This window comes from Poromitra crassiceps, assembly GCF_964638095.1.
Source record: "Poromitra crassiceps genome assembly, chromosome: 9".
NCBI classification, from domain to species: Eukaryota; Metazoa; Chordata; class Actinopteri; order Beryciformes; family Melamphaidae; genus Poromitra; species Poromitra crassiceps.
The window spans coordinates 18591629-18607984 of NC_139630.1; positions in this window are offsets into that span (position 1 = coordinate 18591629).

Consider the following 16356-nt stretch of genomic DNA (forward strand, 5'->3'; position numbering starts at 1 on the left):
ACATCCAGCACACTATAGACACCATAGCTTTAGCCTCATGTGAAGATGTGTGTGTGTTGTGTGTGTGTGTGTGTGTGTGTGTGTGTGTGTGTGTGTGTGTGTGTGTATGTGTGTGTGTGTGTGGATTCCCCCCACGTTCTGTTGGTGACTGAGCCCTCCACTGTGGTCGGCTTCCTCTTTGATTTCCTATGGATGAGCTGTGCTGTGATGACATCATCACACTGCTGCTAACCTGTGCTGTGATGACATCACACTGCTCTGCTAACCTGTGCTGTGATGACATCATACTGCTGCTAACACTGCTGTTAACCCCAGAGCCAGATCAAACAACTCCAAATCATGGCCACTGGAAAATCCCCACTTATTAACACTGGAAAATGAGCTATATCGATTATGACTATTGGTGGGCTGAATCAGTGGCATGTTTAAACGAAGACGGCGTGTCAAATTTTACATATCTTGAAATAAGGGTCAGTGTTTACATGAGAGCTCATGGCGCGCCTGCTAATTATTATTATTATTTTTTTGTCTACGCTGTCATCCAATCAGGATGAGGGCCGGTGGCGTGCTCACCTATATAAGCGCGCCATGGGCTGTGTGCTACCGATTTTTGGAGCAAAATAAGCCCAAAATGAGCCTCAGTCTTGTGAGGAGAACATATTTGTGAAAGTAACGCTGGCTGTCTCTGGTGAAGACACAGGAGATCCTTCTCCACAAGGCAGAAGATCGAGCTGCACAGGCTGAGGGAAAAAAACCCAGTAGGACTCCGCTCATCACCTCCTGATGATGTCTCTCATCCATTCCTGCCTAAACACAGTGTTATATTTATACATCGTCACGTCTCCTTGTCTGTGTACTACTTATATATCTACTATAATAAGGTGGCGTGCGCGGCGGCGCGAGCTAAAGGCGAGCCCCGCGAAGCGTGAGAGGCACGCTAGAAATGAGCGCACGAAGCGCGCGATATTTCTAGTTTTAGGGTTATTTTTAGCTGAAAGAATAAACGCGCCGATGTGAACCCCCCGTGCCACAGCGCCACCCGGTGAATCCCCCGTGCCACAGCGCCACCCGGTGGATCCCCCGTGCCACAGCGCCACCCACCCGTGCATGAAGAGCACCACGTGGAGACGAGATAATAATGTCAAACAACTGGTGCTGTTTTGTTTTTTTACCATGATGACTTATAATGACATAATTGTATTGTTGGATGGTTTCGTTGTTCGAAGGCACTGTGACTGCTCAGTGGCTGTGTGTGTTCCTATAGACTCTTGTTGTGTCGGACAGTGAACCTGTTCAATCTGTAAGTGGCTGCTTGTTTCTTACCACTAGAATGAGTGCAACAAATACATAGTAAAAACATATCTTGAGACTGTGTCTGTGTGTCATTAAAGGTTCCCAGCTTTTAGATGATACCGCTTCTGTGGCATATAGTAGGGTGGGGGTGGATTGATACAGCCTACTATTGTGATATTTTGTGTGGCAATATATCGATACACAAAGCCTTGATGATATTTATCATGATATTTTATTATGTATAACATTTTATGACGTGTTGGTCAGTCTGTCTGCTTGACAATCCCATTTTGCTGCAGTCAAAATGATTGAAGTGAGCTGGCCAGACTGGAAACTTAATCTTATTAGATTAAACAGATGTTGACAACGTTTTTTCTTTTATTTGGGGACATGATTTAATAAATCGCCAAATATCGGTGTCTGGTATAGAGAGGCAAAGTGAACGTCACTTCCTGCTTCAGCACTGTACCAGAGATTTTCTACCGAAACTTATTTTCCCATAGACATTTCGTAAAATGCTTATAAAAATAGGTTTACTTGATCAAACCAAACGGTTCAGCTATATTTAGAATCGGGAGAGACCATAGAACATTTCACTGTTTCACTCTGACCAAAACTAAAAAAAAAAAAAAAACATTTTCTTTAAACCCACATTTTTTTACGTTTTGGTCAGAGTGAAATGTTATGCGATCTCTCCTCTTTCTAAATACATCGGAACCGTTTGGTTTGAACAAATACAACTATTTTTATAATCATTTTACGAAATGTCTATGGGAAAATAAATGGCAGATGAAAATCTCTGGTACAGTGCTGAAGCAGGAAGTGACGTTCCACTTTGGCTCTCTATGCTCTATAGGGGTGGAGTGCTGAATTTGATTGTTTTCGTATGTAGAATAACGATGCTATCAGGCGGTGAGTGGGTAACTGATTGTGTGCAAAGTTAGTGAAGTGGTGCGAACTGGGAACTGCGAAAGCAGATGGAACTAAGCCAGTGGTTCTCAAAGTGGGGCCCCACAATAATGTATCTTCAATAGAATTTAATTCTAACCATAAGTAACAAAATGACAGAATGTATGACTGTTTGGATCATGGGTTTCATACACTTTCTGTAATACATGTAGAACTAAAAGTGTGACGACCCTCCCAAATCAATATATTTTTTTATTGTCATATGATTGTGTGCAGAATGTTGTGACTGTATTGTAGGCAGATAGAATATTATGACCAAAACCTCCTGGAGCCCCATCAGCGACCCCAGGTGGTCCCCGGACCCCATGTTGAGAACCAGTGCTCAGGTGTCTGCACAGCACCTGTATTAGGTCTTTTGGGTTTTGATCAATAACTCTCCACATGCCATTCTGTCAGTAGAAAAGAGAGCTCATTTCATCTACAATAATTTTATATTATATTATATTGTTTGCCCAAAATCTCAGCCACGCCCATCTGGTTCTCTATGGTGATTCCATATTCCAGACACATCAGTTCATGATGTCAAATCAGGTCAGAGTCCTGCAACTGCCTTGCGCATGCGCACTGCTGGAGTTTAGGTGCGGATCCGTGCGTGCGGGGAAAAAGGCAGCAGAAGCTTTGTAGCAGCAGCGGAGTAATAACGGTAAGCTCGGTTCTGCTAGCGAACAGAAGAGTGGAGCTGCTGCTGTTCCCCCATCGGAACCAACGGGCCCCGGAGGCTGAGAAACAGCAGCTATCGCACCACACAGTGAGTGACTGAAACGTAGCTTAATGTATGGAGACGATAACATAGATGAAATGTACATAACACAGTCACAGTGTGTGTGTGTGTGTGACAGCGCAGCCATTCTCTCAGTGCAGTGTGTGTTTGTGTGTGTTATCTGGAAGGCCTCCAGAGGGGGGTAGCGTCTGGCTAGACAGTTAGCTAACCGACACCTGAATGTATGCTGAGTCGCTTCATAATATCACAATATAGAAAACAAGTTCGCTGCCCATCTGCGCGACCCAGTCCCGTTACGTTAGCTCACAGCTGCTCCACACAGCCAGCGTTTAAGGTAACACGCTAGCCGAGCTAGCTAGCATGAAGCTAGCCTTACACATGTCCAGGCAGTGACTCTATATAACGTCCAGGCAGAAGTGTGTCTGTCAGGTTGAATGAAGCCAGCCAGGCTGACTCATGGATTCGGCTGAGCTCTGGGCTTTGAAACATGAACAGACAGAAGATTAACTTGGAGCTGTGTGACTTTGTGTTTGTGGGCAGCCAGCTAAGCTAACGTGTTGAACCTGTCTATGGGGACAATTACTCTGATGATATTGCAGCCTCGTCGAGACGGCTGGTGAACAGAACTCCTATAGAATAGAATAGAATAGAGATAGGAGGTGAATTAGATCACACTGACTGTATTTGTGAGAAAGCGGACGGGAGCAGATATGAGATACAAATGTAATAAGATGTGTGTTGTAACAACGTGATGTCATCATGCTTCACATCCACAGAATGTTCTGGAGATTAAATGCGGGGGGGGGGCTGTCAATCAAAGAGCAGGTTTATGGTAACTCTATTAGCCAGACTTATTGAGCCTGTGGATTTTATTACTGTGTCATAACTGGACTTTGTCTAGTCATTACACACATGCACACGCACACACACGCACACACACACAGCGACACAGACACACACACACACACACACACACACACACACACACACACAGACAGACGCACAGCATGCATGCACGCACGCACGCTGCAGACAGACACATGCACACACACTGCAGGTAGGTGCTTGTTGTGTGCTGATAACAGTTATCAGTGCAGCTGTCCCAAATGAATACTTCCTTCTTTTTACATTTTTTTTATATAGTGTAGTGAACCTCAAATTCAAAAGGATTACTGACAGATTCATGTTTAGACTGGATTAATATGCAGTTAAGATCATCACTGGCAAATACACATTCTTTCATTAGTGTGCGGCAAGGAAAGTCATTGAAATGATTTAATTTACATAGATTAAGTGCAGGGATGCAAAGTCATTGGTAGTGAAAAAGGTGAGATACCAGGTCCAGGGCAGACACCAAACCACTCAGACACCAGGTCCAGGGCAGACATCAAACCACTCAGATACCAGGTCCAGGGCAGACATCAAACCACTCAGACATCCTCCTATTTTAGGATGAAAAGGGTGAGTTGAACGTCACCTAAAGGTGACTAGTTTACATCCCTGTAAGTGACCACGTATTGATAATCCTAATATGCGTGATCAAAAAGTACGTCAAAACAGGACTGACCTGGTGCTGCTGTCTGCTGCCCGTGAACAGGATGCGCTCCAGGTGTACGTCGTGTACATAACCTTACGTTTACGTCATTTCCAGTTTGCGGAGCTGAACGTTACAGATAGAGATGCTCCGATCAGCTTTTTTGAGGCCGATCACCGATCACTGGAAGCAGTATCTGCCGATCCCGATATGGCCGATCACCGATCACCGCGTCAAATCCATCAATTCAATCCTTCTATTTATTGTGTCGCATTATTCATATATTTAATTATTCTTAACAACATCGACATTGTATATTAAGTATTAAAATTAGGAGATGAGAAAGTATCATGAATTGACAACTGTTTTATTATTATTTGTTACAGAGTAGACTGTATACTGTAGCTTTCCTGTGGAAAAATAAATAGTCTTATAAAACAAAAAATATAATACTATGTACACAACATGTGCACCAACACAGCTTGGAACATGTCTGTGAAAGCTGCAGCGATAGCCTCCGCGGTGTGTGACCCAGAAAACTCTTGTGAGTGAAGTACAACTTTGTTCAGGTCGAAATTTTCATCAATAAACTGCGCAGTTAGGCTCAGCATGGACATAGGACAGACACTCGAACTCCAAATGTCAGTCATGAAGCTGATTGACGTGGTGTTGTCTTTCATAAGGCTCTCGATGTGCTTGTACACAATTTGGTATAATTCCGGCAAACGTCAGTTAAATATTTACGTCCTGGCAGCGTGTAACGTGGATCCAAGCAGGATATGAGGCGTTTGAACCCGAGGTCTTCCACAACAGACAGCGGCTGCTGATCAAGACATATGAATTACATTAGCTTTGCATTTATTTCTTTTCGTTTCTTGCTGTCGTTGCTGTAGGGTTGCTGTCGTTTCAATGTCTCTGTTACAGTTAGCTGAGTGAGTGGCGTACGGGTTGCTGCGCGCTCGCCAACTTTGTAAACTCCTCAAATTCCTTGACGTGGGAAACCTTCAAATGTCTTATGAGGTTCGTAGTGTTGAAACTCTTCTGCTGCGTTCCTCCACGCGGTATCTCCTTTGAGCACACAATGCAAACGGCAAATTTGTTGTCCTTCTCCAACAAGTTGTAAAATTGCCAGACAGGCGACGCCATGTTAGCTGCTGTGCTGTTTGTTCTCGCCCAAGCTGCTTTCGCTATAGAGAGAGTGCAACTTCCAAACACTTTTTCGCCACTACCACCACGCCCCCTAAGGAAACTTGGGAGCCAATGAAGCTTCATGACACGGAGAGACAGCCAATCACAAGCTGCCCTTTAGGAGACCGGAAGAATACTACTTGGCAGCCTGGGAGTGCACTATCTCTATATTGAAACGTCTCTGGTAGTAGTTCTTGCAGATTTTGTGTCATTCTGATCGGCCTTGTTTGATCGGCACTTTTGATAACTCCGATCAAAGCCGAAAAAGGCCAAATCGGCCGATTCCGATCAAGTGCCGATCGATCGGAGCAACTCTAGTTACAGAGCAGCACATTGTTTGGTCTCGGTCTAAAATGCTCCCACACTTTAAAAGATCAGGGCTGTCAAACTGATTTTAGTCCACGGGCCTCATGCGACCCAAGTGGTGTCAAGTGAGCCACACAATGAAAATCAATAATAACATATAAATGACAAAATCTCAACATTTTCCTGTTTATCTTAGTGTAAAGAATGACAGGTACAACCCTACAACACGCAGGGTTATCTCAGATACCATCAAGCACATTGTCTACTGTCTGTACTGTGCATTACAATCAGGGCTGTAGTGGAGGGTAAACGCAAGAAAACGCTATTTACCCACCTCTTTGAAAGGAGGCAAATAGTTTACTCACCTATTTTCAGATCAACTGAATCAATCAATGAAGGCAAACAAGGTGGGTAAACTACTCACCTTGGATAGTTTACCCACCTGTGTATTTATCACTACACCCCTGATTACAACTGATGGCAACAGTGCAATTCTCTATAGTCAACCAAAGGTAATGAAAATAGTTGACCATTTAGTGATGAATACAGATAACATGAATAGGCGACTTAATACTTAACTTGCTCCTGAAACCTGGCACCTCTTAGCCTTAACAAGTGCATCACATTGGATTGAAGGACTTCTCAATTTTCACACTTTGCAGTCATCCTTTGGGCCGCATTGGACCCTTTGGGGGGCCGGATCTGACCCCCCAGGCCGAGTGTTTGACACCCCCTGATTGTGGACGATGTTTTGTTGCTTGGCCAGTCGCATGTGAATAACTTTGTGGTAGACGCGTGCAGCTATCTTCATTACCTACGTTAGCTGCGTCCGTTAGCGAGAACAACAATGCGACTTCCGGTCGTATTTTTGTCTTTCCTTCACATAATTTCGACGCATCAACGCACGTTATGCAAGTCGACGACACATTTACGTAGTCGATGACGTTGGCGCGTCGGGACAGCCCTCGTTATCAGTAGCTGACTGCTTGTAGTGTCACATTTGCCTACAAATGAGCTGTTTGTGGTAACTGGCTTGTCTGTGCTGATATTAATTTTCATGTTTTCATCTTAAGACAACTTTTGAATGAATCCAATTCTTTCATGAGCTAATGTTAGGACAGTGGTTCTCAACGTGGCGTCTGGGGACCACCAGGGGTCCTCGCAGGTGGTCCCCACCCCCCAGCATATTGAAGATTTGTTCAACTTCACCATTATCTCATTTACAAGATGTTAAAGAATGATTTAAAGAACGTATTTATCTTTATCTACGGTACAGACAGATGAGATTCTGGATATTATATCTGACAATAAAAATATTCACAGATTTGGGTGAGAGACAAAATGTCATCTAATGGGGGTCTTAAGTTAGGGCTCATTGATATGACAAAGGTTGAAAATCACTGAACTAATCAATACGACTAATTAGCCAAAGTAGTTTCTTAGAATGCAGTCAGTCAACCCCCAAGACTAAAGTGCACACACCCTCCGCCAAAGGCTAGCATCATTGACACACACACACACACGCGCGCACGCACGCACGCACGCACGCACGCACGCACGCACACACACACACACACACACACACACACACACACACACACACACACACACACACACACACACACACAGCCACATTAGCAGCATTTGCCTGGCAGATGGTGCTGATGTGATGGCCTGTAGTCAGGAAGTGGTTGTCCAGTCCTGCATAGTGTTTATTTAACAGTCAGCTGATCCTCAGGTCAGGAAGTGATTGTCCAGTCCTGCATAGTGTTTATTTAGCAGTCAGCTGATCCTCAGGTCAGGAAGTGGTTGTCCAGTCCTGCATAGTGTTTATTTAGCAGTCAGCTGATCCTCAGGTCAGGAAGTGGTTGTCCAGTCCTGCATAGTGTTTATTTAGCAGTCAGCTGATCCTCAGGTCAGGAAGTGGTTGTCCAGTCCTGCATAGTGTTTATTTAGCAGTCAGCTGATCCTCAGGTCAGGAAGTGGTTGTCCAGTCCTGCATAGTGTTTATTTAGCAGTCAGCTGATCATCAGGTCAGGAAGTGGTTGTCCAGTCCTGCATAGTGTTTATTTAACAGTCAGCTGATCATCAGGTCAGGAAGTGGTTGTCCAGTCCTGCATAGTGTTTATTTAGCAGTCAGCTGATCCTCAGGTCAGGAAGTGGTTGTCCAGTCCTGCATAGTGTTTATTTAGCAGTCAGCTGATCCTCAGGTCAGGAAGTGGTTGTCCAGTCCTGCATAGTGTTTATTTAGCAGTCAGCTGATCCTCAGGTCAGGAAGTGATTGTCCAGTCCTGCATAGTGTTTATTTAGCAGTCAGCTGATCCTCAGGTCAGGAAGTGGTTGTCCAGTCCTGCATAGTGTTTATTTAGCAGTCAGCTGATCCTCAGGTCAGGAAGTGGTTGTCCAGTCCTGCATAGTGTTTATTTAACAGTCAGCTGATCCTCAGGTCAGGAAGTGATTGTCCAGTCCTGCATAGTGTTTATTTAGCAGTCAGCTGATCCTCAGGTCAGGAAGTGGTTGTCCAGTCCTGCATAGTGTTTATTTAGCAGTCAGCTGATCCTCAGGTCAGGAAGTGGTTGTCCAGTCCTGCATAGTGTTTATTTAGCAGTCAGCTGATCCTCAGGTCAGGAAGTGGTTGTCCAGTCCTGCATAGTGTTTATTTAACAGTCAGCTGATCATCAGGTCAGGAAGTGGTTGTCCAGTCCTGCATAGTGTTTATTTAGCAGTCAGCTGATCCTCAGGTCAGGAAGTGGTTGTCCAGTCCTGCATAGTGTTTATTTAGCAGTCAGCTGATCCTCAGGTCAGGAAGTGATTGTCCAGTCCTGCATAGTGTTTATTTAGCAGTCAGCTGATCCTCAGGTCAGGAAGTGGTTGTCCAGTCCTGCATAGTGTTTATTTAACAGTCAGCTGATCCTCAGGTCAGGAAGTGGTTGTCCAGTCCTGCATAGTGTTTATTTAACAGTCAGCTGATCATCAGGTCAGGAAGTGATTGTCCAGTCCTGCATAGTGTTTATTTAACAGTCAGCTGATCCTCAGGTCAGGAAGTGGTTGTCCAGTCCTGCATAGTGTTTATTTAACAGTCAGCTGATCATCATGTCAGGAAGTGATTGTCCAGTCCTGCATAGTGTTTATTTAACAGCCAGCTGATCCTCAGGTCAGGAAGTGATTGTCCAGTCCTGCATAGTGTTTATTTAGCAGTCAGCTGATCATCAGGTCAGGAAGTGATTGTCCAGTCCTGCATAGTGTTTATTTAACAGTCAGCTGATCCTCAGGTCAGGAAGTGGTTGTCCAGTCCTGCATAGTGTTTATTTAACAGTCAGCTGATCATCATGTCAGGAAGTGATTGTCCAGTCCTGCATAGTGTTTATTTAACAGTCAGCTGATCCTCAGGTCAGGAAGTGGTTGTCCAGTCCTGCATAGTGTTTATTTAACAGTCAGCTGATCATCAGGTCAGGAAGTGATTGTCCAGTCCTGCATAGTGTTTATTTAACAGTCAGCTGATCCTCAGGTCAGGAAGTGATTGTCCAGTCCTGCATAGTGTTTATTTAACAGCCAGCTGATCCTCAGGTCAGGAAGTGATTGTCCAGTCCTGCATAGTGTTTATTTAACAGCCAGCTGATCCTCAGGTCAGGAAGTGGTTGTCCAGTCCTGCATAGTGTTTATTTAGCAGTCAGCTGATCCTCAGGTCAGGAAGTGATTGTCCAGTCCTGCATAGTGTTTATTTAGCAGTCAGCTGATCCTCAGGTCAGGAAGTGATTGTCCAGTCCTGCATAGTGTTTATTTAGCAGTCAGCTGATCCTCAGGTCAGGAAGTGATTGTCCAGTCCTGCATAGTGTTTATTTAGCAGTCAGCTGATCCTCAGGTCAGGAAGTGATTGTCCAGTCCTGCATAGTGTTTATTTAACAGTCAGCTGATCCTCAGGTCAGGAAGTGATTGTCCAGTCCTGCATAGTGTTTATTTAGCAGTCAGCTGATCCTCAGGTCAGGAAGTGATTGTCCAGTCCTGCATAGTGTTTATTTAGCAGTCAGCTGATCCTCAGGTCAGGAAGTGATTGTCCAGTCCTGCATAGTGTTTATTTAGCAGTCAGCTGATCCTCAGGTCAGGAAGTGATTGTCCAGTCCTGCATAGTGTTTATTTAGCAGTCAGCTGATCCTCAGGTCAGGAAGTGATTGTCCAGTCCTGCATAGTGTTTATTTAACAGTCAGCTGATCCTCAGGTCAGGAAGTGATTGTCCAGTCCTGCATAGTGTTTATTTAGCAGTCAGCTGATCCTCAGGTCAGGAAGTGATTGTCCAGTCCTGCATAGTGTTTATTTAACAGTCAGCTGATCCTCAGGTCAGGAAGTGGTTGTCCAGTCCTGCATAGTGTTTATTTAGCAGTCAGCTGATCATCAGGTCAGGAAGTGGTTGTCCAGTCCTGCATAGTGTTTATTTAGCAGTCAGCTGATCATCAGGTCAGAAGTGGTTGTCCAGTCCTGCATAGTGTTTATTTAACAGTCAGCTGATCCTCAGGTCAGGAAGTGGTTGTCCAGTCCTGCATAGTGTTTATTTAACAGTCAGCTGATCCTCAGGTCAGGAAGTGATTGTCCAGTCCTGCATAGTGTTTATTTAACAGTCAGCTGATCCTCAGGTCAGGAAGTGATTGTCCAGTCCTGCATAGTGTTTATTTAGCAGTCAGCTGATCCTCAGGTCAGGAAGTGGTTGTCCAGTCCTGTATAGTGTTTATTTAGCAGTCAGCTGATCCTCAGGTCAGGAAGTGGTTGTCCAGTCCTGCATAGTGTTTATTTAACAGTCAGCTGATCCTCAGGTCAGGAAGTGGTTGTCCAGTCCTGCATAGTGTTTATTTAACAGTCAGCTGATCCTCAGGTCAGGAAGTGATTGTCCAGTCCTGCATAGTGTTTATTTAGCAGTCAGCTGATCCTCAGGTCAGGAAGTGATTGTCCAGTCCTGCATAGTGTTTATTTAGCAGTCAGCTGATCCTCAGGTCAGGAAGTGATTGTCCAGTCCTGCATAGTGTTTATTTAACAGTCAGCTGATCCTCAGGTCAGGAAGTGATTGTCCAGTCCTGCATAGTGTTTATTTAGCAGTCAGCTGATCCTCAGGTCAGGAAGTGATTGTCCAGTCCTGCATAGTGTTTATTTAGCAGTCAGCTGATCCTCAGGTCAGGAAGTGATTGTCCAGTCCTGCATAGTGTTTATTTAACAGTCAGCTGATCCTCAGGTCAGGAAGTGATTGTCCAGTCCTGCATAGTGTTTATTTAACAGTCAGCTGTCTGATGAATGTTGGGAGGAGGCACTAGTTAGAGTAAACTCCTCATCCTCATGTTCTCGTTTAACCTTAATCCAGTTCAAGGTTCTTCATAGGGTTCACTACACAAATGCTAAGCTTAGCAGGCTGTTTCCTGACACGAATGACATCTGTGATCGATGCGGCTTGTCTCCTGCTGACCATACTCATATGTTTTTCCTTTGTCCAAAGCTGTCGGATTTTTGGTCATGTTTTTTTGGAACATTAAGTGAAGCCCTTAATATTACACTGAATCCATGTCCGTTTATTTCCATTTTTGGGGTGCCCTCTACATTAGTTAATCTCTCTAAAACTGAATCTGATGTTGTCGCTTTTGCATCACTCATAGCCCGTAGACGTATTCTGTTGCATTGGAAAAGTCAAAATCCCCCTCCCTCCACATCCTGGCTGAGTGATTTAATGTCTTTCCTGTCTTTGGAGAAAATTGGGCACTCCGTGAGAGGATCAATTGCTAATTTCGACAGAAGATGGCAGCCTATTATCTCCCATGTCAACTCGCTCTTGTCTTTGGACCCAAACTGACCTTTATTTTATTATTTTTTGAGATGGACGCCCTGAGCATACTCTACTCTACTCTTTCTATTTTTTTTACTTTTGATTTATTTCTTATTTCTTATATACTTTTCCCTTTTTTTTTTCCTTTTTTTTCCTTATCCTCCTATATGGACTTGTCAGTTGCTCATCACCCCCCATGCGACCTATGCCTGATTTGTGTGTTATGTAGATATATTGTTTAGTTAGTTTTTGTTTTGTTTTGTTTTGTTTTGTTTCTTTGTTTTGTCTGTTTGTTTGTTTCATTGTTGTTTTAGTTTTCTTTCTGTTTGTGCCTTTGTCAATTTGAGATTGTATAAGAAAAGGTTGTGCTCCAGTCTGTGACTGGTGCATCCCAAGAAAAAGAGAGAGAAGAAATATCACTGCTCTGTGTGTACCTTGTATATAACTTTGCAAAATTCCAATCTCAAATAAATATATTATAAAAAAAAAAAAAAAACAGTCAGCTGATCATCAGGTCAGGAAGTGGTTGTTCAGTCCTGCATAGTGTTTATTTAACAGTCAGCTGATCCTCAGGTCAGGAAGTGGTTGTCCAGTCCTGCATAGTGTTAATTTAACAGTCAGCTGATCATCAGGTCAGGAAGTGGTTGTTCAGTCCTGCATAGTGTTTATTTAACAGTCAGCTGATCCTCAGGTCAGGAAGTGGTTGTCCAGTCCTGCATAGTGTTAATTTAACAGTCAGCTGATCATCAGGTCAGGAAGTGGTTGTCCAGTCCTGCATAGTGTTAATTTAACAGTCAGCTGATCATCAGGTCAGGAAGTGGTTGTCCAGTCCTGCATAGTGTTTATTTAACAGTCAGCTGATCATCAGGTCAGGAAGTGGTTGTCCAGTCCTGCATAGTGTTAATTTAACAGTCAGCTGATCATCAGGTCAGGAAGTGGTTGTCCAGTCCTGCATAGTGTTAATTTAACAGTCAGCTGATCATCAGGTCAGGAAGTGGTTGTCCAGTCCTGCATAGTGTTTATTTAACAGTCAGCTGATCATCAGGTCAGGAAGTGGTTGTCCAGTCCTGCATAGTGTTTATTTAACAGTCAGCTGATCATCAGGTCAGGAAGTGGTTGTCCAGTCCTGCATAGTGTTTATTTAACAGTCAGCTGATCATCAGGTCAGGAAGTGGTTGTCCAGTCCTGCATAGTGTTTATTTAACAGTCAGCTGATCATCAGGTCAGGAAGTGATTGTCCAGTCCTGCATAGTGTTTATTTAGCAGTCAGCTGATCCTCAGGTCAGGAAGTGATTGTCCAGTCCTGCATAGTGTTTATTTAGCAGTCAGCTGATCATCAGGTCAGGAAGTGGTTGTCCAGTCCTGCATAGTGTTTATTTAACAGTCAGCTGATCATCAGGTCAGGAAGTGGTTGTCCAGTCCTGCATAGTGTTTATTTAACAGTCAGCTGATCATCAGGTCAGGAAGTGGTTGTCCAGTCCTGCATAGTGTTTATTTAACAGTCAGCTGATCATCAGGTCAGGAAGTGGTTGTCCAGTCCTGCATAGTGTTTATTTAACAGTCAGCTGATCCTCAGGTCAGGAAGTGGTTGTCCAGTCCTGCATAGTGTTTATTTAGCAGTCAGCTGATCATCAGGTCAGGAAGTGGTTGTCCAGTCCTGCATAGTGTTTATTTAACAGTCAGCTGATCATCAGGTCAGGAAGTGGTTGTCCAGTCCTGCATAGTGTTTATTTAACAGTCAGCTGATCCTCAGGTCAGGAAGTGGTTGTCCAGTCCTGCATAGTGTTTATTTAACAGTCAGCTGATCATCAGGTCAGGAAGTGGTTGTCCAGTCCTGCATAGTGTTTATTTAGCAGTCAGCTGATCCTCAGGTCAGGAAGTGGTTGTCCAGTCCTGCATAGTGTTTATTTAACAGTCAGCTGATCCTCAGGTCAGGAAGTGGTTGTCCAGTCCTGCATAGTGTTTATTTAACAGTCAGCTGATCCTCAGGTCAGGAAGTGATTGTTCAGTCCTGCATAGTGTTTATTTAGGAGTCAGCTGATCCTCAGGTCAGGAAGTGGTTGTCCAGTCCTGCATAGTGTTTATTTAACAGTCAGCTGATCATCAGGTCAGGAAGTGATTGTCCAGTCCTGCATAGTGTTTATTTAGCAGTCAGCTGATCCTCAGGTCAGGAAGTGGTTGTCCAGTCCTGCATAGTGTTTATTTAGCAGTCAGCTGATCCTCAGGTCAGGAAGTGATTGTCCAGTCCTGCATAGTGTTTATTTAGCAGTCAGCTGATCCTCAGGTCAGGAAGTGGTTGTCCAGTCCTGCATAGTGTTTATTTAACAGTCAGCTGATCATCAGGTCAGGAAGTGATTGTCCAGTCCTGCATAGTGTTTATTTAACAGTCAGCTGATCATCAGGTCAGGAAGTGATTGTCCAGTCCTGCATAGTGTTTATTTAACAGTCAGCTGATCATCAGGTCAGGAAGTGATTGTCCAGTCCTGCATAGTGTTTATTTAACAGTCAGCTGATCCTCAGGTCAGGAAGTGATTGTCCAGTCCTGCATAGTGTTTATTTAGCAGTCAGCTGATCCTCAGGTCAGGAAGTGCTCTGGTAATGCTTGTATTCCTCCTGATCTGTGAGGATGTGGTGACTGGTGAGTACGATGAACCCTAGCTGCTAGCTGCTAGCTGCTAGCTGCTAGCTGCTAGCTGCTAGCTGCTAGCTGCTAGCTGCTAGCTCAGGGTGTGTGGCCTCCAGTGCATGCACCATACTGACATTCTGGATGCCTCTGTGAACTACGATGGTTGCAGCATTCTCAAAATGGATTAGCCGAGAAGGTGGAGAATAATGGGCTAGTGAGCGGGTGACAGGAGGAGGCTGCTACTGCTTGAGAACCTGTATCGGGGTATATATTTGTGCATCTATGCATTATGCAGAAAGACATGATTCGCAATTAGCTTAATAAATCACTATAGAATAGAGCTGCACTGATTAATCGATTAGTTGATCGACGGAAAATTAATCGACAACTATTTTGATAACCGATTAATCGTTTTGAGTATCTTTTTAAGAAAGAAAGTCAAAATTATCTGATTCCAGATAATGTGAATATTTTCTGGTTTCTTTACTCCTCTGTGACAGTAAACTGAATATCTTTGAGTTGTGGACAAAACAAGAGATTTGATGACGATGATCGATATTTGTCGCAATTTTCTGGCATTTTATAGACCAAACAAGTCTAACTAGCCTAATCGAATAGAGAAAATAATCGATAGATTAATCGATAATATTAGTTATTTGCAGCTCTACTATTCACCTTACAGTATGTTCAGACCTTACAGTGGGCCAAATTCTTCCGGGTCCGTCTAACACTTCCGGCGGTCACGGCGCCAAATATGAAAGAACGTCATGAAGAAGAGAGTTGTTTTTGTAGTGGACAGCGCAGGGTGTAAAACAAAGAACGTAGCCTACTACTTTGAGCTCGGTACACAGCAAGCGGAGTATCCACTGTTAGCCAGGTCAGATAACGTTATCGTCGACAATGACGAGCACTTTCTTGTAAAACATACCTGGACTCCAACAAAGAAAGTTTCGGATAGTTTTCTCTCCTCCGAGCGCAGCTCGAGCCATTAACGTTAATAAAGACCCGCAGACGTTAACGTAATTCCCTGGAATGTGAGACTTAACGAGCCAGTTACATGGCGTTACATTCTTAGACATTGCCGTTTGCTTTTATTTGGTATGTTACATACAATTGGCTAAACTATTGTAGTTAATTCAGAGTTAGATGATATTGGAGCAGCGCAGCCATTTTTTATTTTATTTTATTATTATTTTTAGCCGGAAGTCGTAGGACGGCCACAGAACCGGGTCAAATGGGCGTGGCTACATAAGGTGAATACAATTACTAATTACTGTTAATTTCGTAGACGAAAACTATGAAGAAAAATGTTCGTCGACGATCTATTTTCACTGATGAAAACTAGACGTTAACTAAATCAAAACAAAGTGGTGATAACTCAAACTATGAGGAAATCTATTGACGTTTTCCTCAACAAATCAAAACTAGATGGACATGTTAGAGAGGGACGGAAGAGATCCAATCAGATGAGAGGAAGAAGAAGTGAAACAGTTACTGTGTCTGTATTGCCCATTCAAACCTTAATAGCACTCCATAATAACAGATTCATAGATCTTTCCAATGATTTTGGAAGAAACAATAGTTACGGTTTTCTTTGACTAAGATGAGACTAAAATACTCAGACATTTAGTCGACTAAAACTAAATAAAAACAGGATGACGAGGTTGTCAATATCAGTGTTTCCCCTACCATTATACAGGTCGGGCGGGCCCGCCAGGCCAACGACGCCCCCGCCAGGCCAGGTTTTTTTTTTTTTTTTTTTTTTTTTTTTAATTATTATTTTTTTATTATTTTTTTTTTTCCCCTGCTCATTCCAAAATTTCATTAAACCTTTATGGCATATTATTACAATACAACAATACTGTTGTAGGTGTTTTTTAATCCATAGCCATGTTTAAAATAAAGGCTTTTTAAAATTT